The following is a 27,503-nucleotide window of genomic DNA, read 5'->3' on the forward strand; positions in this document are numbered from 1 at the left end:
GTTACATCTGCCAAATGATAGCTGGCTTAGCTAAGTGTTTTGTTTGAAAATGCTGCCACATTTATTGAGGAAGTCAAGAGTCACAGTCAAACTTTTGAAAAGTCAAATTTCAATGTTTCCATCTGTTACACATGAAAGGAGTTGTTTCCACTAAATAATGATAATATCATATATTCCTTACCTTATAATACTGTTGGAGGAATACTGCTGGAGGAAAGAGAAAGGGACATTTTAGCTATGCAACTTATTCTTAGGCAGTTGTACCAAAATCCACCCACTACTATAAACCAATACACCTTTAGTAGCTAATATCATTCACAACCCCACCACACCCAACTTCTCCACACATCTTCCTTGGCAATGCATCTACCTCTAACCATCTATGTCTTTCTCCTCTTCATCCAATTCCCATAAACAAATACCCTTTGTGTATACCAAAATCACCTTTCCATCATACCCACTTAACTTCCAATGACATAAATGATTAGCATAAGGCCCATAAGGCCTTTCTAGATGGCTGATAACATCCCAATGCTTCTCTTTCACATCAAACACTACAACATCAAATTGACATATGCTCACCCCAAGATAGGTGGAATTAATCTTGTAAAACCTATTGCTTGAGCAAACCCTTCCCCCATTGGGTACACTCTTTTGGGCATGTTCATCTACACTAGTCTAGGAATTGATATTTGAATCATAAATCTCCACCACCATATTGTTTTCCCCTCTCATGATTACACTTCTTCCAATGACCAAGATGTAGAGCCTTGTGGATACATCAAAGGCCAGTCCAACAAAATCATATTGCTTGAGTTAAAAGGGAGGAGGAAGCTCTTTACATGTCTTTGTAACAAGATTGCAAATGTAAAATGAAGTAGGTGCATCGTCCTTAGAGCAATAGAGGACACTCTTGCAAGCTATGACAACATTGATGGGATTAGGTGCCAGAAACTCCAAGGAGCCATGAAAATGAAGGTGTTATGATAGGATGAGGATGGTGATAATAAGTTGGAAATGATTTTACCAATGCTACTCCTATTTTAACTCACATAGCTCCTTCATGTATGACACTTGTTGCCTTCTATCAAATAACATTTTACAGGTAAATATTCATCCTGCAAACACATCGAATGAAAAAAACAACATATATGGCATTGTTTTCTTTGATTAATTTTCCTCCTATTTATTCGCTAGCAATAGAAATTGTCACTTCCCTTTTCTTTCTTTCTTTTTTTGCCCGCTAAACCACGTTGTCATATCTTATGTATTTCTCCAACAATTTAATTAAATACTTTTACCATTATTTTTAATTTATTTCATTCATTATGGTCAACTTTCATTAAACGGTCACCGAAATTCTGAAATAATTAAGCTGAGAGGCTTCCTCCAGTAGGAGTAATCTTCAATGTAAACTTTTTTCACTTTTTTAAAAAATTGACAATCATTTCAATGTTTTAAAGTTGTTGTCACTTCTGCCACACTGAATTAAAATAAAAACTATGAATAACGTGAAGTATAGCATGGGCCACGATTATCTAGTGAACCCATCCATGTTCGTTCAACTTTGGGGAGTGTTATATCTGCCAAATGATAGCTAGCTTAGCTAAGTGTTTTGTTTGAAATTGCTGCCACATTTATTGAGGAAGTCAAGAGTCACGGTCAAACTTTTGAAAAGTCAAATTTCATTGTTTCCATCTGTTACACATGAAAGGAGTTGTTTCCACTAAATAATGATAATATCATATATTCCTTACCTTATAATACTGTTGGAGGAATACTGCTAGAGGAAAGACGAATGGCTAACGTTAGGACTGTATTATTGCATGACTATTACCAAGTCTTAAAATAACATTTGCATGATCTGTTATAGAGCTGAGCAGTGAAGGAACTAAAACACATTTAATGGTAATGAAGTGATGAATGACTGAAGCATCTACATGATAGATCATATATAAGTTTGCCTATTCATTCATTTTATGGCAGATTTGCAAGTGGAGACATCTTAGCTTTCTAGAAGAGCTTTTTGGCATTATAAGAATTTTTCTACAAGTTTCTATTTTTTTTTTCAGCTATTGCTTTTTAGCTTCAATTACAAACTAAGATTTTAGTTATCTATGACCTCATCTAAATTTATGGACAGGTTTCAATGTTCTAGTCAAATATTCATTATGTTCTCAAATCCAATTATAGGTATAGTTTTATTGAAGAATAAACTACTTAGTTTCTTCCAGATCATGATTGCATTTCCTTTTCAATTGTAGTATTTTGTAATTAATTGCCTTTGGTTTGAAAAATTTTTCATTTATATTTATATTGATATTTATTAATATTCTTTACATTTTTCTTTGCCTTTTCACTTTGGCTTTCTTTCCACATCACCATGCTTTTATTTTGATCTCCACCTTTGATCGCTATTTATTTTGGTATGATCTTTAGTCTCTCAAAGCATTAGATGAAACCTCTGATACATTGACATATTTTGGCTCTGTAAAGTACACATAGTTGGCGAAATGTGTATGTAGTTCTTTTTACCAGTCAATTTCATCTATTTGGAGATGCATACTATTTTTTCCACAAATATATCTTGTGGATATCTGTCTAAGATTAAATTTACCACGAAACCATTTTGTCAACCAGTCTCTGCGCCTTTGTTGATCTCACACATTAAAGTCTATGATTCTACATTTTTAATGCATGTTAATGGGGCACTCTTACAAATGCAATTGATAGAAATCATTATCATCAGCCTTTTTAATAAACTATTTATATTTGTGAAGTTAAGATATTTTGAAATTGGATATCTCTCAACTTAATTTACAAAAAAAATTAATTAAATTTTTAAGTATGCTAGTTTATTATTATTATTTCTATATGTTTTAGTGACTATTTATTAATATTTATTTGACTTTAAAAAATTATTTAAATTTACTATATTTTTATTTTTTTCCCCTCAATTTTAAGTCTTGATATTTTAATATTCTTAATTGTATTATAATGCATAAATATAATAACGAGATTGTAAATATAATTTATAAATAATAAAATCATTGTATTTTTGTTCTATGTTAATATTTATTATGTTATACTATATAAACAATCAATTTTAATAATCTATCATGCAACAAAATCTCTTTACCAATAAATAAACATCTTACTCTCTTTCTTTTTTGTCTTTGGATTCATTTTAACGACTCTTGTCTATGATCAACATTATATTAATCATTTCATACTAGTGATAAACAGATTTCACTCTTTATGGAAATAAAAGTCTTCATTCAGATTTACATGAGAAATTTGATTTTGAACCAATATTACTCCAAGTCCACAGGGTATGTACGCCCCTTTGTAATGTCAAGCGCCTCTCAAAAAAGAGTACGAAGTAGTCCCATATCACTATCAACATACGTAAATCCAAAAACTATAGCATAGTGTCGTAGACTATAAAACCCCCTTTCCTTTCCTTTCCATTCAATATAATTATTATACAAGTTTCACTTTCATTTCATCATTTCTTACCTCTACAACAGCAAGTGGTTTTTTTTTTTGTTTAGTTTATTATTAGTTAAAAATATCATTGAAGTGGACTGCGGCAACATTGTACAGTTATCCAGATCGGAAAAAGTAAAACTTGGGAAGGAACAGCGAGTACAGAAAAGGAATAAAGAATTCCAGTATTACAAAGCGCCGTAGTGGCAACAATTTTCCCCTGGCCCATATCTCGTCAATTAGCGTAAATCTGGAAATAAGCCCGGTCTTCAGTCCGTTTGCTGGAAAAAATCCCCTCTTTCCTCTGGCAAGAGAAAATCAATGTCTTCAATACTGAAAACCTCGTCAGGTGGAAGAAAATCATCTAAAATTTGAGACTGGCCGCTCTCAGAATCCCGAAGAAGCGAATCAGACGGTCTCAAATCCGGCTCCTCTAAAATCTTTTGCCCGTCTACACTCGACTGCGATTTTGAACCAGACAATACGGCTGTATCACCATCAACAGCAAATTTGGCCGCAACACACTGAATCTGGGCGGGAGAGAGCGAAGAGGCAGATGGAATTTCCGGCAGAGATTCGGGGAAATTAAACTTTGCATTTGGTCCTCTGAGGCAGTAAACTGCAGAGTCATATGCCCGCGCTGCCTGTTGAGGATAATCGTAAGATCCCAGCCAAATTCTGTCTCTGGAATTGGGCATTCTCACTTCGGAAACCCATTTCCCCCATTTTCTCATTCGGACCCCCTTGAAATTTTGTGTCTGGTGTGAGTTTTGGGTTTTCTGCCTTGGTGAGGTTTTACTTCTAACTATATTTGATAGCAGGGAACGCGGAGATTCGAACTCGGGACGAGCCTTGTGAAAGAAAGCTTTGCTAAATAAACAAGCGTGCAGTCAAGTAGTGTAACAGAGTTACTGGGTGAGTTTGTGAAGATTCCAACTTTGGACGGAATGAAGGGGAATTTGGCTGAATCGATGAAAAATGGGAGATGATTGTGTGCTTATGTCTGCAATAATATTCAGCGGGCACCGCCTTGAATCTGTGTGCGCGGATTCCGGATTCAGCAGCAGAAAATGTTCAAGTCTTCGAGGTTTTGTCAAACATGAATTTATAGCACGCCTGAGAAGAGTAGACATTTGCCAGCTACAATCCGGTGGCTTTGATGGGGAAGTAGAGGCTCTATGTGTCTTTCGTGGTAACTAATACATTTTTATTCGGTATAATTCGACTCAATAATATATTAAATAAATAAGCAGCGGGTTAAAACTTTGTTTTTGAGTGTAATTTTTGTAGAATAATTTTGTCAAATAAGTGTCATGTGAAGTTCAAGTTTAGACACACATGGAGGTGAATCAGGTAGAGCATGAATTATAATACTAGGTTTAAGTAGATGAGGTGGAAAAAAAATTAGAAATAAATAGAACAAGTTATAGGGATATATAAGTTTTAATGATTTATTACTTATAGTTAGTCTAAATTCATTTATTGAGAAATATATAGTCATCTATATAGTTTATAAGGAAAAATGACTTTCCATTCAACAATTGATTACTAATATCATTTAATTTATCAAATATTATTTTCTCATTAAGGTCTTACATTTCATAATGTAATCTCTTATTGTAATTGTGAAAGTTGCATACTCTTATGTACTCTTTTATTTTGGGGTCAAGTTTGACTCAATTTTCATTAATGTAGCTACTAGAGTACAATTGGCATGTTGTTGAGTAAATTTTGATACGTTAAAGGAATCTAACATTATTTCATTTGCACTCATTTCTAACAACCAATCTTGTTCTTGATTTGGTCAATACTCAACCTGTAATCGCTAAAGAATGTTTTAGTAAATTACAAGCCCTATTTTTTAGCATTTTAAATTTCTATGCCAAACTACATCTTACACTTAATCAATTTTTATATATTTATCAATCATTTATCCTTGATCAAATCATCATTTAATCATTTATTCAATTGTATCTTATTGTTTGACCACCTTATCCCAAGTCTTTATTTAATTAGAAGAACAAGTCCCCTTTTAATTAAATAAAATCCCCTTTATCCTTTGTGTGCATATAAAAGGAATTTCCTAGTTTAAAATGCACACTTTCTAATGCGAGGGGGATCTCTTTTGCTTTTTAATCTCCTCCACACATCTTTTGCTTATTAAACATATCCATTGATTTTGCCTCTTGAGAATATTCTCCACCAAAAGTCAATGAGAATCATTCTCCACCATAAGTTTTTTGTTCGTAATCTCTAACCGTTCATTGCTCTTTAAAAGGAGGCTCTCTCCCCACTCTCTCATATCTTTGGAGTTCATGTTATTGTTATGTTTTTGCACTTTCACTTGAGCACTTGAGTACTCACATTCTCATTCTCATTCTCATTTAGTTTATTTTCATACTAGCTTAGTCTTTCTTTACTTGCATTTGTAGCTTATATCACCTAGTCTAATTAGGGGACAATAATCTTGATCTTGTTTGATTAGCTTTACTTTCCTTGTTCTTGCATTTTGCATCATAGATTAGCTCTTGCATTTCATCTTAGTTACTCTCATTTGCATTTGCATTATTAATTGAAGCTCTTTGGATATTAGCATTATTGCTCTTATTCCATTGAATCTTCCATCTTGCAGCGCACCTTGCAAGGATCATTCTTCTTGGTCCATTTAAGAGCCAAAAGCATCATATTTCACTTATTTCCCTTGCACATTACAAGTAGGAAGATATAAATTGTCATTCAAAGTTCCTAATCAATAGAATGCCTTGAATAAAATAGTTTATAAAAGTGTGCTCACATTTTAGCATATATTTTTGGTGCCCAATATGAGGCTCACACACACTTTTGCATATTTACTTTAGTTTTTAAGACCCTTCCCAATTCAATGAAATAAGAAAAAACAATAGTATAACTCTCATTTGTCATATACATTATCTATTATATAATTAAACATAACATATTCATTTACTCGCTTGTTTGTCCATATTGCACTCCTTACATAATATCATGCTTTTATTTATTTTTTAATTGGAAAAATATTTTTTTCTTTATTAATCGTTGCTCGCTTTCTACAACTAAATCTTTATACTAGGTGAGGTGGGACGTAAGCGAATGGATAAGGATTCTAAATAGGTACACTATCTCATTCGTGGGGACAGGCGCGTGAAATCTATGTGCACCAAAGATTCCACATTGTATAGGAGGAGACGACTAATTTAGAGCACGAGAGGAATGGAAAATTGAGTGTGTTGAAATAAAGAGAGTGAAGTAGACAGTGCCAACAAATTCCAATCTCCCTCCAAGTTGGAGGCGAGTGAGCATCATTCACCGTTTCACACTTGAATAGCTAAAGGCATTGAAATTTTTTTCCCGCTTTTTCAATATAAATACCTATAGTCCATGTACTTGCCAACAAGGATCATATATAGAGAGAGAAACTTTCATTACATCTTGTTACTAAGCAACCATTTTATAATGAACAAAGCAATGCTAGCAATGATTAACACATCAGCTACTCATTGATAGCATTGCTTTGTTCATTATAAAATGGTTGCTTAGTTACAAGATGTAATATAGCAGTCACTAGAAGGCTAAACTAAATTGTTATTTTATGTATAATAACGATTTTTTAATTTTGTTTATGTACACATTCATTTATAGAAGTTCAAACAAATTTAAGAGTTTTATAAGTTATTTAAGAAAAGCGAATATATATATATAATAATAATAATGTTTTTTTTGTGTTTAAAAAAGAATGATTCGATTATAGATTTTGAAAATTTATATTATGGTTCAATTATGATCTTAATATTATTTTTATTTTGTGTAGAATCATATTAGGAGATCAAGGTTGAGTGTACACTTGTTGACATGCCATGTACTCATAAAACTTGATATGATAACTTGCAAAACTCTACTTAACACTTCATCTAATTTTTACTCATTTTCTTGATCACTTTTTGTATTTGAGACTAGCATTATTATTTCATAATAACTTGTGTGACTGTCATATACATTCTCCTAAGGCCAAACCACAAAATTGTAAGTATAGTAATAAAATAAAATTCTTTAATCCTACTTTATCTATTAGAGTGATATTATAGATTTAGATTCCTTTTAGTGCACCATATTCAAAACTTTGACTCCTTAAAATGAGAGGATGTTCGTTAATGAAATCATGTATGTGGATGAATAGATTAACTGTCTTCAAATACAAGGATATGAAGGGTACATGGTGGAGCAAACAAAATTTGAACAATTAATGGGGTTTACATTTGTGGTAGTGGGATTGGTGACAATTTGAATTAATGAAAGCACCATGTGGATGAATCAGACTCTAGACAATAGGTGCATGAAATCCTTTCCAAGAGGTGCATATTAAGTAAATTCTACTCTTGTGGTGAGAACCAATTGAATGGGGGTGAGATCAAGGGGTTTCCACTTCACATGAAAGTAGGACAATGCAAATGACAACATAGTTATTGTTGTTGTCTATTGTGCTTTCTTGATGGCTTCACATAGTATGTAAGTAGAAAGTTTGGCTGATATTTTTGGTGTTGATCTAACACTTGTACGACCAACCCTTGTAGTACATGTCACAATTTGTATTTCCTATTTCATGAATGATATTTAATTGTTATCTATTATTTTTTAGGGTCATATTTGTGATTTATCTCAAATTTACAAGATTCTTGTTATTCTTGTTCTTATCTTATTTTTCCTTATTCATTATAAAATATGTGTTTTTTAATTGACTTTTTCTTTTTCTACATAAGAAAACTCTCTCTCAATTTATTTATAATTTGTTTCAATCTAATTTTTTATTATTCTAGGACTCATTGACTATGAAAGCCAATAAAGGAGGAAGGAGCTCTTGAGAAAGAGAGGCAACCTCAATTTTTCTTATGTATGCATTTAAAGTAGTTTACTTTGTATGCATTTCAAAAGCTTTAAAATTATAAGTTAAAATATGTAGGGGTTAGCTATTTCCTATATTCAATAGATTTTATTTGAGCTTGGACCAACTACTAAAGCATGTATGATTTCTGCTCTTTAGGCTCTGCTAAACCAAGGTGGATCAATCTAAGGATTTGACACTTCTCATATTCTATCTATGTTACAAATCCTTTACAGCAGATTTGGTCTACAAATTTCCAATAATTGCAATTCATTAACAAGTTTAGAGTAGCTAGCAACAAACATGACATATTATTGCAACAAGTGATGACCAACTTTATATCCCATTTTACTCATGACTTTGATAATTCTAATTTTAAATATTTAATTAATACAAAGTTGAAATTGATTTGCTTGACTTCTAAATTAATGACCAATGCCTTAATCCATTGTCATAGAGTCACATCAATTAGTGCTAATAGATCTATTCAATTGACTTGCAATTAAATGTATCAATTGTTGACCTCCAAATTCTCTACTTACAATATCCCTCACATACTTCTAATGACCCTATCATTCCATTGAAGCATTTACTTAGTTCCTTGAATTAAAAGCAACAATGAAATAACATACAACTCACTTATGATGCATTTGAATAAAATGAAACTTGTTCATTCATTTTCAAAGTCAAAATTTTGAGACACAAATACTCTACAACTTTCCTTGTATTAATCTCTTTGAAAATCATACATGCTTTTGATAAAATACTTATGACAACAATATCAGATCAAAACAAGTCTTTCATTCACTTCAAAATTCTAAAGAACATAAGATAAAAACAAGATACTAGACCAACTCAAACTGATATTGGTCCTCATCTATCTAGAATTCATGCCCTTCTTCCCAATCTTAGAAATCCTTTTATAGAATAAGGATCGAAACAAGCTTCAGATTGGGAAGACACATGCCATTACATGGATTAAAAATAAGTTACAGAGAAGCCAAATATTTGTTTTAAAAATATTCTTTACAACTAAAAGATGTGGGAAGTAGCTCCAAATTTGACAATTGACATCTTGATATTTAGGTATAGTCTTGGTTTGTAGTGCAGGTGTATCCCTAGAAAGCCAACACAAAAGTAAGATACCTTGGTATAATTCCTATCCTTCCTCTATTATGTCTTCATTTGTCCTCATTAGTTGTCTTCTAACTACTTCCCACAGGCAAAGTTTTGATCTCACCAACTATCTCCTACACATAAATTTTTGTCTTTGTTGGACAATCAGTTCCTCTAACAGTCTCCAAATCATTAACAAATTTGTTTGGCCTAGCATCTATGATAGCCTGTAATTATGTTACAATTTTTTTCATATCTACTTCAATTTTGAACAAAAATCAATCAAATCCGAAAACAAATTATCATCAACATCCCCATAAAAAATAGTTGCAACCTTTTCCAATGTCATGATATGGTTGAATGATGTTGACCATTCTTGTCAGTCCTTCAACTTATTTTCATTATCAACAATGGGAGGAATGAAAATATCAATGCCTTAATTCATTACCTTCACTTTACCTTGAATTACTTATGACTTGGTTGTAAAGAAACCAATCAATTCTCTCACCATTTCTAAGGCTTCTTTTATTGTGAATATTTTTTTAGGGAACTCTAGCTTCTTAGCCATCAAAATAATTAATTTATCAAAAAAAATAATGTATGGGCTCCATTGATTAAAGATAGGGGAGACTCATGTCAGAGCTTCTTTGCATACATATTTTGCACTTTGCAAAGAGATAAAGACATTGTGAACATGTTGGGATACTCTTTTCAATACCTCTATCTTGTGACATAACATTTCTTTCAGAGCATCTACTTTCAACATATTTGTTGGTGTTTTGGAACACTACAGGTTTCAAATTGCCTCGATGAGAACAAGACACATCTAGAGGCAGCTAACTCCCATCTTCAACATGCCATTTCAGACACTGGGCCAACTATAAGGCTTGACCCTTCTTCTACTTCACGCTCGACAAAACCTAGGCGGGTGGACCTCAGATTTAATTAATATGGTACCAATTCAAAAACATATTCCTGAATCTATTAAGCAGATTTAACCCTTATATCTCCTAATAACTCATACAATGACATAGATCTACAGTAGCTAAATGCAAGATAATGCAATGCATAAGCTGAGTGAGGTCATTTTATTTTGGCTCTTCAACATGAAAGGGAAAACCTTTTGATTAATGATGTTGAATTCAACAAAACATGACATGAACAACATAACCCTATGATCCTATCAAAATGACCAGTGCCTTATCTATTGGGTAGTCACACAAATCCCTAACACACATCCATGAAAGCCATTGACATATGCCATACATCAGGACTTCCTGATTTATCTATCCACTTTGTGAATTAGACATTTGCATCTTTCTAAATCTCATACTCGACCTATCCCTTCATGAGATCTGCAATCCTATGATGATGAATCAAGCATTTACATAATCCTTTGAGTCATAAGCAAAATAAATCAACATATACAACCAACAGATTACAACTGAGTTTCATACTCTTTATTTACAAAACACAAAAGATCACAAACAACATGAATGGGAGACAAGATATTAGAATAAAGACTAACTTGCTGCTGAATTTTATTTATTTCTTTGAAACAAATACAAGAGATGGATGAAATTGAAATGCCAAACTACCTAACAAGTTAGAACTATCTATATAAAAACTTAATGTTGTTCAATAAAAGAGAAATTGTTGAAGAATGGTATCTCAGTAGTGAGTAATTTTTCTCCCCAAAACTGGAACCTGTACAATGAGAAAGAAAGAGAATGATATAGAGGAAGGAAATCCCAGATTTGCTCTATGTCTGACATTTGTCCACTTGAAATTCCATCTCCTACCATTGAAAATAATCTCTCTAATCTCTCTCTACAACTGCAAATCAAATCCCCATCATTTTGTCTTTCCAAAAGTAAGAAATATCTGAGATATTTGATTGAAAAACATAACTGATTTTGATGCCAAATTTTTACTCAAGGAAAAAGTGAAAATCAGTAAAAAATGAACTCTAGAAGCATAAAAACTTTTTAAGAATTCGTTTAGGCTTCAACCAGCTTCAATGTTTGCCCCCAGCTGATTTTAATGCTCCATGATGAAAACTGCCCATTTTGTTGAGAATGCCCTGGAAATCACAAATTCACTTATAACTTGAACCGATGAGCACCTGTACAAAATATGACCTCAAAAATGGATAGCTCATCTCTTCTCGATTTTGACGGTATATTGGAATGCCTATTTTGGTGAAAAAATCCCCCAGTTGTGCCCCTTTGAAGTTCAAGCTCCTATTCATGACTTCCATAACACTTTGCAAATTTCAAAATTTGACATTTTATAAAGTTTGAACTATGTCATAAATAAAAAATTTATTTAAAAGGAACCTACACATGATTCAGGGAAGGCATAATAAAATATTAAAATTTTTACTTTTTCAAAAAATTTCACCACATTACTCTGGGTCAAACTTGTTGACTAACCCTCACCATGTGTCAACATGTGATTGGCTGACTGCTATGACACCTTCCATCTAGATGCCATGTGGCATCATCTCATTGGTCTTTTATTTTTCCTCGTCACTGTGCCACATCATCGATTGCTGTCACTATCCTAGTCAGCATTTTGCCATGTCATTAATGACATAGTGACCTTGTGACATGTGTCACTCTCTGCCATGTCAGCACCTCAGGAAGTGTGCCACATTAGAAACCTCTGCCACATGTCATTGTCAGACTTGTCCACCTCACCACCAGCTGACTACCATGTCAACACCAAGTGTCAATCTTATATTGGGTTTGACCTACACAACTAGCACCACATCATCATGCCACCTCAGCAATCACTATGTCGCCATTGTAACCAGCGTGCAACTTTGTCTTGGCGACATGGCAACCATAGTTAGATCCACCACATGTCGCAATCTGGTGCGTTAGAGATATCTATTTGCCACATCACTACCATTTCATCTATCTGATCATCAAAAGTTCACACTTCGCCAAATTCTACTTTTTCAGGAGGTCGCTAGATGGAATTTCCACTTTCTGGCTGGTCGCCATGTCGCATGCTGGAAAACCTCACTGTTTTTCGATAGCGACATGGTGACCACTAGAATTCTTCACTTTTATGGCAACTGTTCTTTCTCAATGACTTTTTCCATTTGCTCCATCGGTCAAACTATTGGCTTTTAACACCAGTTGGCTGTCCTTGTTAGGTGGGACCCTCCTTGTGTTATCCGGCTTACAAAAGTGTGCATCTTTCAAGAAACTTAACATTGGAGTGGAATGGTATTTAAACATGTAAAATTCCTACCATTTTCCCAATGTGGGATTAAAGGAAAAGACCACAAAGGTAAAACGAAACATCAATCTAAAAGAAAAGGGACGTGACATGTTATCCAAAACTTGAGATTGCAATAATCTTTAAAGTTTAAACAGAGGCGACTAGCCTTCCAATTATAAAACTTCACCTTAATAAAACTAGCAGCGTCAGGACATGATAGTTTTTCTAGAATATCCCAGTGTGAGTAGAAAGGTTTGCAATCTGAAACCATAGATAAGCTTGAGGGTGATATTTAGATTCATGTGATCACAGAAATACGTTTGAGCATTAGTGTTGTCTAAATGATCTCCAAAAATTCCCCATAAACTCCAACAGTATCAAAACCATAGAAGAGGAGGATAATGACGCTTAAGAATGTAGAGATTTAAATACACTCTCTCAGATCCTATTTTCAAGCTTCATAAATCTCAGACTGTTTTGGTGTTGTAAACACTTCAAATAGGCCTTTCTGATGGGCAACTCTTTAGTGTGAAATTACATATAAGATGAAAATAGTTAGCAAATGTTCTCCAAAGCTATGGGCACATTTTTTCCTTTGAAGAATAACATTCTCCATTGAATTATTTTAGATTTTCCCCTTCTAGTTGTAATATCTTTCACAATCTTTTATTAGTGTCTGTAGTGCAATTCGGTGAGGTCCCTCTCCAAGAATTGCATGCAATTGTTGAAGATATTCTAGAAAATAGACATGAACCAAAGAATAAGCTCCTGATCGAAGTGTTTCATCTATCTCCCTCTTGAGGCCCGATTTTGTTGGACTACACCCAGAAATAATAGATATGTAGTCAGAAAGAATATGAATATGATATCTCCCAAGAGTCTTATGGTGTGCCATATGGTTAGTAGAGAGGTAAGTGATGGCCATCTAGAGATTCCATGTTGTTGGCATATCCTCTTTAATGTTGTTTGACACACTCCAATGTTTTTTGCAGCATCCCTAAGGATTCCAGTGAAGTATTACCGAAGAAGGTGATAGCTAATAGTTTTCTCAGTTGTTCCATGCTTTCAATCTAGATGCTTCTTCCCAACACTTCCCTGTAATGATTGCCGATGCAAGTCTTGTCCAATTGTTTCACCTCTACTGAACTGTGGATGCCCAATCAAGCCCTCGCCAAAGGATAACTTGGGATCTAAATGAATTGCTTCAAAGCCTATATCAAAAATACTGCCTGATGCAAAATCCTGCCATTCAGATTTTCTACAGTGCTCATTATTATTTCCATTACCTTTCAGTTCAAATAGTTACAAATCTGAAATTTCTACACATTAATTGTATCGTAACAAATAATTTCTTCAACCAAACTTGTTGTTCTGAAATGTCACTTTAAGTAACTGGAAAATAAAACTCAAGCACATAGTAATCACTTTCAGTATAATTGCTCTACAAACAAATAGCTAGGGTAGCAGTCAGGCCAAACATACGTGCATAATGAACAAGAGGATATTCCATGATGCCAAAGCTCTTCACATCACTAGAAAAGTATTGATGTTTCAAAGAAAATACTTTTTCTGGAACCCTCTACCCTATCTCCAAATGGTGCTCAGAGCATGCATTTCTGAAAGGCAGCAAGCAGGCTTCTCTCACAAAGCATGCCACCTCATGAGTTGACAAGTATATTCCTTCTAAGCTCTTACTTGAAACATAACATGTCTCTGACCTCTAAAATGTAATGCACCATGAATTTCATAATTTTGGTCAACTGGGTCAAAGTTATAACAAGTCAAACAGGGCTTCCTAGAATTCTGAGCAATTCACATCAGCATGACAATATTAAATGACTAACTTTGAGGGATTCAAAACCTAGTCAAACAGATTCAAAACAATTCAAAATCTGACACATAGGCTCTTTGGTATGGACACCAGACACTCCCAAAGTAGCAAGTCATGAAACATTACTGGGTACAAGATATTTGATTGCAAACAAAGCCTCTTGTTGCTGTTTGACATTTGAGCAAAATGCAGAATTAGAAATTACTCAAAATGGGACTTCACAGAATGATTTGGAATGGCAAAATAACATTGTGGATCACATACATACGTCAAATGAAAGGTATTAAGCCACTCAAACACCATCTAGGCCTCAAACTGACAACCGACTACATATGCATAGAAAGCATCCATAGGGCATTGATTCTTCAAAATTTTAAATATGTGATTGAAAATTGACCATGCAATTTTGAGTCCCAACAAGATCATTTTGACTCGGAGCTCCAATCTTGATCACGACAACTACTTGCTCAATTCCAACTACTTTTTCTTTTGTCATGGGAGCAACCTATTCACTGTCTCCTTCTTTTTCAATCCTCATCTCACTTTTGTTCTCCTCCATTTTCTTGAGTTGTTCCTTGAGAGTGAAAACCTGATTTTCTAACCCTTGTATCTTTTCCTCAAGCTCCTTCACCCTTTGTTCTAACATGTGGCTCTTCTTGAGATCCTCCTCATACAAGTTCCTAGTGTCAATGTATTCTCTAAAGGTTTGGGTAAGCTAGTCTTCAATTTTTCCTACCTTATTTTTGTTCATGAAATAAAAGTGCTTCAAAGAACTTGATATTTCACTTCCAGCGGTTGAATCTAATGTCCATATAAAAGCATTGCCTTGGGTTGTATCTTTAACATCCATTAATCATGGTTTATTTGTTTCAGGAGCAAAGCTCCACATAGCTAGATTTTTACTATCAATGTTAAAACGTGGGCCTTTTTGTAAACCTTGTGCTCCAAAGGATTCATAGGAAATTGCCTTGTCCTACCTCCTAATTTGATCCAGCACAAAGGTTGTTCCCAAATCCCATCCAAGCACTAATCACTTACCACTTCTCTACACCAAATCTTGAGCCTCACTCATTGTCATTGTTTTACTAGTTGGATCATATGCCAAGAGATTTTGTATGAGCTCTTTAGTCTTCTCCTCACTCTCCCCTAGCTTTTGTTAGAGTAAATAATTAATTAATTATTAATTATTTATTCTATTTACTTAAGCTTACTTAGGTAAATTCATTTATTTAATATTTAGTATTTAATGCATGTAGTGGTTAGTTGTTGACAACATGGGAGTTTGTTCCCTTCTAGCATGTTCCACCTTTTGTGGATGTGTGCTGAGTTGTCATCCTTATCTTCTACCACCTTCTAGCTTGTTCTACAAGCTTCCATGAGCTCTTTATAAGCAGGCTCCCTCATTGTATTTCATATCACATCACTTCTTGTATATTGTAAATACATTTTTCTCTTGTGTTTGCATACTTGTGGTCTCTCATGTCCGTTTAGGGTTTTTCCCTTGCTCCATGCTCTTCCTCTCCTTGGCTTCTCTTTGACAAGTTTCACATGCAGGTGATCTTGGGCATCTTCGGAGTTGGCTTTCATCAACTCCAACAGTTTTAACATCAGTATTAGCTCTATTTGACCTTATGCAAGAAAATTTTAAACTCCTATATTTTTATGAACTCATCATCTTTTAAAGAATTATTCTTCTTGAATGATCCTATCATCCAGCCTCGTTACATTTAGTTGCAAGTCTGATAAGGAACTTTCATCTATTTTTTTTCTTGCAAGTAATTTTATCTCATGTCAGCAAAATATTGACTTTTTCTAGGCATCAATTGCAATGTTCTTTCGTTAACCTTTTAAGGCATATGGACAATTTTATGTCTCTTGTTCCCCTTAGCCACCCATGTAGATGTCTTAAGTTGATCTCCTTCTTCTAACTCTACATCTAGTTTTGGAGAGTTTGAGTTTACTCTTTCTCCCTCTCCTAGATCTTGTGGTAATTGTGACATAATGTGACAATAATTTTACAACAATTTTTAAAGCCTAAATGGATAGGAACCTTCTAAACAAAATCCCTCAAAACTAGGATTATTTTTCTTCGTCTGCCTCTCCACTCTTTGAATATCTTCAAATTTCCTCAACCTTTCCTCCACATCACTCTCAATCAAATTTTTTATTATTATATCTTCTTTAGGTAATTTTTTATTATTTGGGAGAGTGTAGTTTCTTATTTCTTTCAAAGCATTTCTCATTACACTTTCAGGATCATATATTTTGTATGGCGTAGAAGGCAAATTGTAGTGCCTCAGAAATTCATGAATCTGATTAATAGATTCTTTTTCAATTTTAAAATCTCTAATCTTAAACATCTACATAGAAAATTTCCCTTGTGAAGCTCAGGGCCTAAATATTCCCTATCTATCATAACGAGATGCCATAAAAAATCCATTATCCCCAACCTAGTAGGTATATATTTCAGTAGTATGTGTGGGTTTGGGGCATGCATAAACTCTCATGACTGAAATTATTTGGAACAAAAATGCATTTCTCTAGTTATGATCTAACTTAGCACCATCTTTCAATAATGCAAGCCTCAACAATCTCTTTAAAATGTCTATAATTCTTTTTTTCTAGACACCCAACATCTTCATAACAACAAAGCTAAAATTATTGAAAAATGAAACAAAACTAGAATAAGGGTAGTGGCTATCCCATACCTAGGTCCAGAGTTGCATTGGAAAGTCTCCATCAAGGTTTGATGTTTGATCAATGAAATCAGTGCTGAAGTAGCTAATATTCTTGTACAAAATGAGATGCATCAACAATGACTAATGATGGAATCTGAAGTTTCCAAATTCTCCCATCTTGGCAGCTACAATTTGTTCTTGCATCTTCTCAATGATATACTTCACATAATCATATTCAATGTTTGTGAATGGATCTTGAATGTTCAAATCGATAAGGTAGGGCCCTCCATACACCATATCCGACCCATCAATTCCAAGCACCTTGTGCAAACCATAGATTGTATTTTGCATATAATTGCAAAATTTTTCTAATGGTAACATCTTATCCACCTTTTTTGGGATATCCCAAACTGATTTGAGCTCATATGAAATACGGGGGATCATCACCTTGCCAGTATAAAACTTGACATTTCTTTCAATTTTTTCTTGGAAATCATGGATATCAATGTCCACGCTCATTTGACTTTAATTCCAAAAACTTCAATGAAGGAGGCACGATCAAGTGTGCATAACATACTCCCAACCTTCTTATGAAAGGACTTTGTTGCAGGATTATAGGATTTTATAAGGGCTTTCAACAAGTCTACATCAACATATACCTCAGGAAAGATGAGCTTTGCCAAATTCCTCCTCCACAGGTTTGAGGTTGGTGGCTTCTTAAATATGTTATTGTAGAAAAACTTGAATAATTCATACCCATTTGTATCTGGGAAAATAGCATCTCTGCAATACATGTATGGATCCCATTTATTAGCATATTTATTTTGGCTTTCTTTGCCTTGTTTTGCCTATTTTTTAAGGCGATACTTGAATAATTTCCACCATTTTGGATTTTCCCTCATCACCTCCAGTTTCAAACATCTTTCTTGCAATTAAATCTTCTAAAATTTGTATAGAATAATTTAGCAATTCGATAACCTGAGCACTCTGCAACTCGATGATTTCTTAGACTTTTGAAATTGGTACATTTCTTGGTCACAGATAATGTCTTTATGTAAGAGCATGCTCCATCAACTTCATTTGCTCCAATAAATGTCTACATGCACGAGGATTCAAATTTGATAGTAGGAGTGTCACTTCATATTTTGGTGTCATTAACTGCCAGCTAAGCCTTCTTATTTTATGAAAAAAAATTTGATTGGCTACAAACCCTTATCATTTTCATATTCTGCAAAACCATTTTATGTATATTTGTCTTGTTAGGGCTTCCACTTTTATGATCCACTGGATCTTTCCTTTCTTCGTAACTCTGTTGACCCGATTGCTAAAGACCTCTACTCTTACACCCAATTGTTTATTGCATAGTCTGGGACCTTAATTGTCAAACTTCCTTTGAATGTGAACTTATGCTAGCAATCAAAAACTCCTCATCGTAGCATCGAAAATATTTGAGAATGGTTTTTCGATCTTATGCTCAGCTTGAATTGTAACTTTGGGAAGCATTAGAATGTACCTTACAACCTTATGCTTAACCCTTAATCATAGCATCAAATCAACCCTTATAACATACTTATGATCCTATGCTTTCCTTTGGAATGTAAGATCATGAGACTTTATAGCTTAAAGGAACTATCCTTTATGCACTTATGCTCAAGAACTAAGTACATCGTCAAATGACTTTATAACATGATTTACTCACTTATGTTTCCCTTCAAAACGTATCATCATGAATCATTTTTAAACATAAGGACTTTGACCTATGATGCTATGCTTGAACTTTAGATCATATGATTAGGAGAAACTTTTACCCCTAAGGAATAGACTTAATATTTTACACTCCAGACCTAAATGTAAAGTCAGGGTGCATCTTCACCCTTACTAAAATCAAATTACGATGATATGTTCAACCATTGGGTGTAAGGTTAGAGCCTTTGCGAAATAAAATTTACGATGAAACCCTTACACTTAGTCATGAGATCGGGGAAGACTATGGAATATTCCCACTAAGACTTACAACCTCCCACTCAGATACATGACTTAGGAAAGTTAAAATGTCAACCATAGGATAAAATTTTTGGCTAGGTGTATGACATTGTTAAAAAAAATTTAATCATAACCCTAAGTTATAAAGGACGACTTAAAATTTTAACCCAACCTAGGACACATGTTAACCAATTTAGGGTTTTTCTACTAAAATCTCTACAACAGAATACATGAAAACCCTAATTGCATACATATACCTAATTTTGACAATGTTTTGCAAAATTCTTTGGAATGGTAAAAATACAGGCTATTAGACCTTATCATAGGGGTGTTTTCCCCAAACCTTTGTAGAAGAAATATGGGGGGAAATTGCATGAAAGGGAGTGGGAAAAATTAACCTCTAGCTATGTCTAATTAGGCTTCACATAACAACATCGACCCTCAAAGATGAATAGATGTTTGGCTCGATTTGAGACGAGACTAGAGTTGGCAATTCAACCATAAAATATAGAAGAAGATACTTGCTACTTGTCTAGTCATGCTTTGATATGAAAGTTCATGGGGCTTCAAGTCTCACTTCCCTTTTTGGTATCATGGGCTTAGTGTATATGGAATCCAAAAAGTGAAATAAAATTGATGTCGATTGTAAACAACTACTTTCTTGCTATTTTTTCTTGCATCACAAATAGAAATATGACTTTTGAAGGTGACACTTACTTCTACAATCAAGTGGGTTTGTTCATAAAACTATAGCATGTTTGTTTCAACCTTGCTGAGGAGATTCCTTCTTGGGTTCTGGTCTAGGTAAGGCTTCCATGGTTTCCTTTCAATTTTTGGAGGCATGACATCTTCTACTTAGTGGCTCTTTTTCTTGGTATAGTAGTTGGCCCCTCAACACATACAATATATAAAAAAGTATGTTCTTGAAGATTGCACTTATCCTGAAGATCTTTAACTAATAACTTAACATTATGCTCTTCCGAGTCTATAGTCTTCACAAGGGGAATGTTTCTAGTAGTTCAAGTTCCTCCCTTTTATCTTCCATTACCATTTTCTTCCTCTCCTCTTGAAAAAGCTTGATTTTTTCCATATTCTCCTCATTCACTAGAGATATCGACATGTCATGATCAATAAAGCACTTGTAGTCCACAAGAATAGGGGCCCTCTCATTCTCCACCATACCACTACCAATGTCCAATTTGTTTCCTTTATTCTCACCATGAGTAGGAGAAGAAGTTTTCTCCTTAGTCTACATAGATGACTTATGCGAAGCATGAGAAGAAGCCTTTAATTTTGGAAAGGACATAAGGGATTGTTCATCCTCCTCGAGAGTCCAATCATCATTACTAATCTCCTCCTCCTTAGTCTCCATGCCATGCCCACTCTTCCTATTTTAAGCCTTGCAATAAAGTTATTGAAGCCTTATTTTGGAAACACTTTATGGGATTGGTTCCTACCTATTGTTTTAAAGTATCCTCATCTTTGACCTTTGGGAAATAGTTTCCTTGAGACTCGCTGAACTAAGTCGAAAACTATAAAGCCCCATGACATCTTAGACAAATGGAGATTTATCAACTAAAAATAACCACATGAATGGTCTCCTAGAGGCTACGGGGAGGAATATCAAGAACTTGTGAGAATCCTTGTAGGTACGATATGCAGTTCTTTAGAGGAATGGGATAAGCTTTCTTGGGGCCTTAACCCAAAATATATTTTCTATTGCCTCTAGATATCATGAGTTGGTAAAGAAAATCTTGGGGAATGTTGGAGTGCCTTTGTGGAAATAGGTTTAGAGTAACTTTTCTTGGCCTAAGTGTAATTTTTTAATATGGTTGGTGGTCTAGAACATATGTCTTACTTGGGACAACTTATGTAAGCATGAATTTTGGGGTCCTTCTATGTGTGTTCTTTATAGTAGTGGTGAGGAAACCTCCTCTTATATCTTCTTCCACTATTCATTTTAAAGAGAATTCCATCATTAAACCATCAACATCAACATCAACATCAACATTAACATTGGTGGAGGCTTTAGAATGAGCCTTGTTTTTTTGTTTCTACCTTGTTGAAGTTCTAGGTCTACTCAAGCCTCTTTCTTGTATATTACATGGAACATTGGTCCCACACTTATTTTATGGAAAATATTGATGGAATGAACATAAATATTTTCAAGGTAATTAAATAATGAGCTATCAATTATGTATGTGAATCATTGATGGACAATAGGAAATCCTTTTACTCAAGTGTGATATATCTAGAGATGTAGATCCTAGGGACTTGCCTATTGTTCAATGGTTAATTTGGATGGATATAAGTCTCATTTCTCCTCATCTTGTGCACATATCATCATGGAAGGAATAATATTTTATGGGAGGGTTGTTGGGACCCTCCCCCTATTGGAGTTTTGAAGGTTAATACTGATGATTGTTCTAGAGGAAATCCTCCACATGGAGGTATTCAAGGAGTTGGGAGAGACTATTCTAGAGTGGTCCAATTGTTATTTTCTATTTATAAGGGTCATCACACTACCCATTTTATAGAAAAATTTGATATCCATTATGATATGGAGATGTTTGGGTTGTCGAAAGATTATTCGTGAATCTGATTCACTAATAGTTGTTGACGTGATAAATAGAGGGGAAACAAAGGATCAAAACTAGAAATTAGTGGGTGTGGTCAGATAGACTACTGGATTGAGAATTACCTAGATTATGTTACCTTCTTCCATATCCCCCAGGAAAGGAACGAGGTAACAGATTATTTGGCTAAATGGGCTTCAAAGAAAATGGGAATGTGGGATGTTAAGGATTATTGTCAACTATCTTGTGAGTGTTATGGTTTGCTAGAAAATTTAGTTATAGAGGATATGTAGGATTGTTGAGAGGATTAGGCTTGGCCTTTGGCTCAGGCGTATATTTGTTGTTTTCTTCTTTGTATGTTCTTTTTTTATTCAATAAAATTTTGCCCCATTTTTCAAAAATATAAAATAAAAATGTAAATAATACATAAAATAAAGAAGCTTCAAAATATCTTTGATGTCATCAAGGGAGGTTTGTATGCTTAAACAATCAATTTATTTGGGATATTGTTATATAACAATTAAAACATCCTCTTGACGTTAGTTACCTTGTAAGGAAGATCTTGATATAAGAATTGAAGATTATTTGGAAATGTAGAGGAAGCTTTTTAAGGATTCAATACATAGAAGAAAGATGGACTAGGTATCTTGTGCTAAGCATAATAATGTTGTAAGAGAATCACACAATGCAAAATATTTAATTATGTATGCGATTCACTACCTTAAGTTGGAATTAACAAAAGAGGGAATGTGTATTTATTAACAAGAACATGGTTCAAAAAGGAAAAATAAATGACCCTCAAATGCCTAAGGCAAGGGGAACGTAAAAATTACTAAAGCTTATTAATCATGGGGAAATGATAAGGTGAATATCGAAGAATTTATAGATAGAAATGAAGATCTAACTTAGAGTTTATAGTGCTAAACAAAGCGTATGAACATGTGACATGATGCCAAATCAAATTCTTAGTGCCCCATTATGATGGAGCATAAGTAAATAATAATAAAAAGTTAAAAACTATTAGATATAAATTACATAAAAATACCAAATATCTTTTATTGGATAAGGAGGGAAAGAGCCCTGATCTAGTAAAATTTAGGCACAACAAAGCAAAAATAACAACTAGATACAACAAAATTGTTAAATAAATAAAGTAGTGAGAAGAAATGTATCTTCAAATAAGGGCATACATGGCCTATATTAATTTGAGAATATTGTAGAGGCTAAATGCATAAGAATAAGTGTACATGTGTATAGATAAAAGATTAAGGGAATAATGCCAACTTTGCACAAGATTGTGTCAACTACATCACTATGTATAAGTCCCCAAATTCGACACAAATGTTATTACAAAATAAAACGGATTTTTTAATTTCTCCTTTCATCTAGTAATAATTATAAGATAGTTTATGCACTCAATGAAAACACTTTCAAATGTTTGTTAATAGGGAAAAATATTAAATGTGACTTGGTGTGTTATATTTTTACTCATGACATTTTTACTCCATGTAAAAAGATCTTTGGAATGTCAAGTACATTTAATAATTTTTTTTCATTTAATAAAGTGATTCCAAAAATAATTAACATAAGGTTTCCAAAATTCCTCTTGTTTAATGTAATGCAGATCCATTAGGATGACCCAATTGTAATTTATTTGAACTTGCCCTATGTGGCTTTTTTTAGTTTCAAAGACTTTTAGAGTAGTATTAGATCTTATCTTTATATTACTGTTAGTATCATGAACAATGCTTTAGATATGGTTAGCATTTTGGTTGATTTTTAGATAAGAACTGGATTTGGTTATGTAGGTATTGTGGGGACATATTTTTAAATATTAAATGTTGGGGTTGTGAATGTGTTGGTTATTATGTAAGGGGTAGTCAATTGCTAATGGTTTCATCATTGTTTTATTTTTTAGGGTCAAGCAAATTAGTTGAATTTTCCAAGATAAATTTCTACTTTAATAGATTTTAAAGGAATATTTTGTACTTTCCAAATTGTTGCATTGACTCTAATGTCTCAACTAAAGTCAATCATCTAAAGCTTGAGGCATGCCTAATCAACAACTATACCACATATGTTGATTTTTGTAATTTCAAATCTTATTTGTAATTGAGCTAGACCCCTTGCTTTGCTTGATTATTGATAAAAAAAACAACTATACCAGATCAACACGTTTATGTTAAGGTGTCATGCAATACAAAAGGAAAAAAGTAAATGTCTACCTCATAAATAAAAATTACTCATTTTTTATTGTACTTATATCATACATAATTTTATTTTTCTTATATAACTTCATGTAACAACAAATTTTATTTTATTATTAATAATGAACCTTATATTTTAATATAATATTTCATAAATTGATAAATTATATTAATTAAATTTTAATTAATTGTCTTATAAAAAAATTAACAAATTGTCAATGTAGTCTTAGTTTATCAATTGATTATGTTTCAAGCTAAGACTCATACTCCTATATCGAATCAATTCATTTATTAAAAAATATATGAAATCATCATTTGAAAAAGAGTTACCAAAAGGTAGGGTTGTTAATTCATGGGGATTATGGTATGTAATATGAAAAGTCATCCAATGATGTTGTCTAAGTTTTAGACAGCTATGAGCAATAACACAGATGTAATGTGGTTCACCCAATATGAGTTACATTGACTAGAGAAACAACCATTCGCTTATTTTATTATCCAAGTAAAGGACAACGGATTACAATCTGATGATTTTTTACATTGCAATCACTTATTTATCAAGTGTACACTAACTCTCTCATCAATTGTGAAGTATCTAATGAGTTGTAACATGTCAACAAATTAAACCCTTTGACATGTGTTTGAACCAACTCAACCCTAAATGAATTTGACAAAACAGATTCATATAATTGCTTAACCAAATGTGTGGTAACTTGTACTTTGAATATATGGTTCCCCAAATTGTTATGCTCCTGGACATCTATATATTATAGATGATTTCCATAAAAAATCAATAAAATTTGAAAAATGAGAAAAGAGAAGCAGAAAAACATCCCTTTAAAAGGCAACTCCCACGGGGCACCCTCCAAAAAAACAGGATGCCCGCTGAGTGGAGAACTCCAAACCGTCACTAAGTACAGGATACAGAAAATTTAAAGGCTAATTAAGGGATTGCACTATTACACAGCGACAAAAATACTTGGTAATAGTTGCAGCATTGCTCTTCGTCACTTAACGTGAATTTAGAAATCCCAGAAATCTTCTATCTCATTGCTGGGAAAAAATCCGTCTTGTTGTTCTCCCAGCCAAATAAAATCATTGTCCTGTAAAGCTTCACCTGGTGAAAGAAAACCCTCTAAATTTGGGGAATGGGTGCTCTCAATATCTTGAAGAAGTGAATCCAACAGAGCCCAATCCTCCTCTTCTTCTGAGATCTGTTGCCCATCTATACATGACTTAGCTTCTGACCCACAAAATACAGAGCACTCATCCCCCGTCTGCCGCATTTCTTCTCTGGCGAACTTTGCCGCAACAGATTGAATTTGTGCGGGAGATAGAGAAGAAGCGGATGGAATTTCAGGCAGAGAGTCGGGGAAATTAAACTTCGCATTCGATCCTCTGAGGCAGTAAACTGCGCAGTCATAAGCGCGAGCTGCCTGTTGAGGCGAATCATAAGATCCCAGCCAAATTCTGACTCTTGAATTGGGCATTCTCACTTCGGAAACCCATTTCCCCCATTTCCTCATTCTCACCCCCTTGAAATTTCGAGTCTGGTGCAAGTTACTGTGGGGAGTCTGCTTTGGCGAGGGTTTACTACTTTTAACCATATTGGAAGCAGAGAATGCCGAGATTCGAACTCGGGATGTGGCTTGTGAAGATAAAATTGGCCAAATTCACAGTATAGTGGAGTGTAGTTGCAGGTTGAGCGTGGGAAGGTTCGAACATCAGACGTCCTATTGTGGGATTTGAGTGAATGGATAAGGATGCAAAATGGGCGTAGACATATATATATGCACACACAGAATCTGCTCTCTTAGAATTGCGCGTAAAATCCGTGGGGCCAAAATACCTCATTTTCCAGAAGAAATTATTGGTCCAGCATTATTTTAGAGCACGAGGGGATATGTGGCATTGCCAGCAAATTGCAAACACACGCGAGTGAGACAAGGCGTTGAATGCTTTATCCGCTCTTTGAACAAATAATGTACAGTTGTTGTCCTCTTGCTTATCTACAACGACAGACAGTTAATCGATAAAGGAAGTAGACTTTCCTTGAAAGTTCCCTTGTATGGCAACTTACGCTAGTCAAGTAGCATCCTGACTTGTGTTCCTGGTCAAATGATTATGTGTGCCACTCCTTGTGATACTGTATAAAGTTTTTATTACTAGTTCCGAGATGCTTATGTGTGAACTTTGCAACGTGAGGGAATTTGGCAATACTTGATTGCACATTTCACCATTTTATATTGTAATTTTGAGAGGCCCCCACTTTCCTTCCTTTAATGTGCAATGGCTTTGTCGCTTATCAAAGATTCCATGATTTAGTTTCTGGTTTGTCAATTGTTAAGTGACACATTGTACAAATGGATGGCAGAGAATGTTCGGAGATCGATTAGTTTTAATGAAGACCTAACTCGCTCAATTTCTTTGTTTTCAACCGCCACAATAAAAATATCCGTTAGAAATTTTAGCAGCTTAGGAGGAGAGCAAAGTTACCATGTGTTGTTGAGAAGCTATCTTTCAATCAATCACTAGATCATTGACGAGCTTCTCATTCAATTATTTAATAATAAGAATACATTGTTATAAAGTTGTTAGGTTGATAATATGTATAGTTTATTTAATAATACACTGTTATAAAGTTGTTAGGTTGATAATATGTATAGTTTGTGTGAGTCATTGTATTCTTTTTGTCGTGACTAACAAATTAGTTTCTATCATAAATTGAGGAGAATATGGTGTACGAATTCTATTTTGGAAAAATAGACCAATGATGCAAAATAAACAAAGACAATTTATAGGTGAATAGTCTCAATGAACATTTTGAAGATGAAAGATTATACAAAATGAGAACTTTCTTAATGCAAAAATTTCAAGACAAATTCATCGTTTCTCTCTTGGTCCCTTAGATCGTTGGTCTCATTGACGTCATTAAAATTCCTTCATCCATTCGAGGACATTTCTTAAATGTTGTATGATGTCGCCGCATGTCTTCTTTATTTCATTTTTTTACTCATTCCCAACAAATGTCACAAATCAAAAGAGTTGTTGATTTTGATATTTCATAATGGTTTGAAAAGTCACTAAGTAGAAATCACTCTAACATCTAAACCCACTAGGTGTTTCCTTAGATAGGAGATGAAATCCAGTGCTTACTATTTCATTACTTTGGTGATCGACACAATGCTATAACATTGTTCAAACTAACAATGTTTATCACTTGCACAATGATACCATAAGAAATCCTTGAATCAAAATTTGGATAGCTCCGCTTGACTCTTCAAGTAGATGGACCCTTCTAATATTGACTTGGAAGAAATCGTCATTTGTGTAATAGTAGTGCTTGCACCAACAAGGTGCAATGGTTACGTCGCTACCAAAAAAAACTTTGTGTAATATTTTTGAGACTACAAAAAAGTTGGAATAAATGAACATTGTCTTTGTTCAAAATAAGAAACAAATCATGAATGAACGAAACATATAATTCAAATTGGC

At 33.9% G+C, this 27,503-nt stretch overlaps 3 pseudogenes across 1 annotated transcript; all 3 read right to left on the reverse strand.

The window, feature by feature from the left end:
• Positions 1 to 231: 231 nt before the first annotated feature.
• On the reverse strand, positions 232 to 3,718 carry LOC149572168 (uncharacterized; annotated as a pseudogene).
• Positions 3,440 to 4,376, reverse strand: LOC149572169 (ethylene-responsive transcription factor ERF018-like; annotated as a pseudogene).
• Positions 4,377 to 24,470: 20,094 nt separating this feature from the next.
• On the reverse strand, positions 24,471 to 26,032 carry LOC149572170 (ethylene-responsive transcription factor ERF017 pseudogene; annotated as a pseudogene). Its single transcript, XR_016358957.1, has one exon. The product of XR_016358957.1 is annotated as an ethylene-responsive transcription factor ERF017 pseudogene (transcript).
• Positions 26,033 to 27,503: the final 1,471 nt, after the last annotated feature.

Source organism: Cupressus sempervirens, chromosome 2 (assembly GCF_028749045.1).
Source record: "Cupressus sempervirens isolate cs-2001-9-10 chromosome 2, ASM2874904v1, whole genome shotgun sequence".
Classification (NCBI taxonomy): domain Eukaryota; kingdom Viridiplantae; phylum Streptophyta; class Pinopsida; order Cupressales; family Cupressaceae; genus Cupressus; species Cupressus sempervirens.